Genomic DNA, 630 nt, shown 5'->3' with positions numbered 1-630 from the left:
TGATAGAATTTTTTATCTTTTTTACAAAATAAGTTATGCTAGGACTATAACCATGGATAAATATGACTTCTTTTTCTTTTTTGTCAATGTTATTTATTTATATTGTCAATGTAACACCCCCATTTGCATAGCCTGGTATATTTCACTATTCCGATGACCGGTGTCAGTCCGGACAATTAAGGGGATTAGAACCATACTTAAGACAACTAAATAAGCCATAAACACAAATAATTAGTAATTACCAATTAGTTAAGTATAAATAAGAAAAACAGAACATAAGAAGTTAAACGAGCCGTGAGTCAGAACAATGGGTGACCGTCTCGGGAACGACTGCGAAGTCATTTTAAACTCAAATTTCGAACCGTAAAAAGTGACTTTGCGGTCCTTAGGACCCTCATGAATACAGTGGAAAAGAGAAAGTCATGAAAAAGAACTGTTAAGCCAGTCAAATAATTAGGTCAGGGAGCCGGAAGAAATATTGGATTATTTGCAAACCGGATGAGCGAGAGGCAATTTGGTCAATTGACCCTAGAGTGACTCGACCTAAGCACAAATAAAATCGGGGAAAAGAAAATTTCAGAATCGAGAATTAAATTGAAGAACTAATAGAAAAATATGAAAAAAAGAAGA

The sequence above is a fragment of the Hevea brasiliensis genome, chromosome 10, assembly GCF_030052815.1.
Source record: "Hevea brasiliensis isolate MT/VB/25A 57/8 chromosome 10, ASM3005281v1, whole genome shotgun sequence".
In the NCBI taxonomy this organism is placed as follows: domain Eukaryota; kingdom Viridiplantae; phylum Streptophyta; class Magnoliopsida; order Malpighiales; family Euphorbiaceae; genus Hevea; species Hevea brasiliensis.
Note: the sequence above shows the minus strand (reverse complement) of the source record.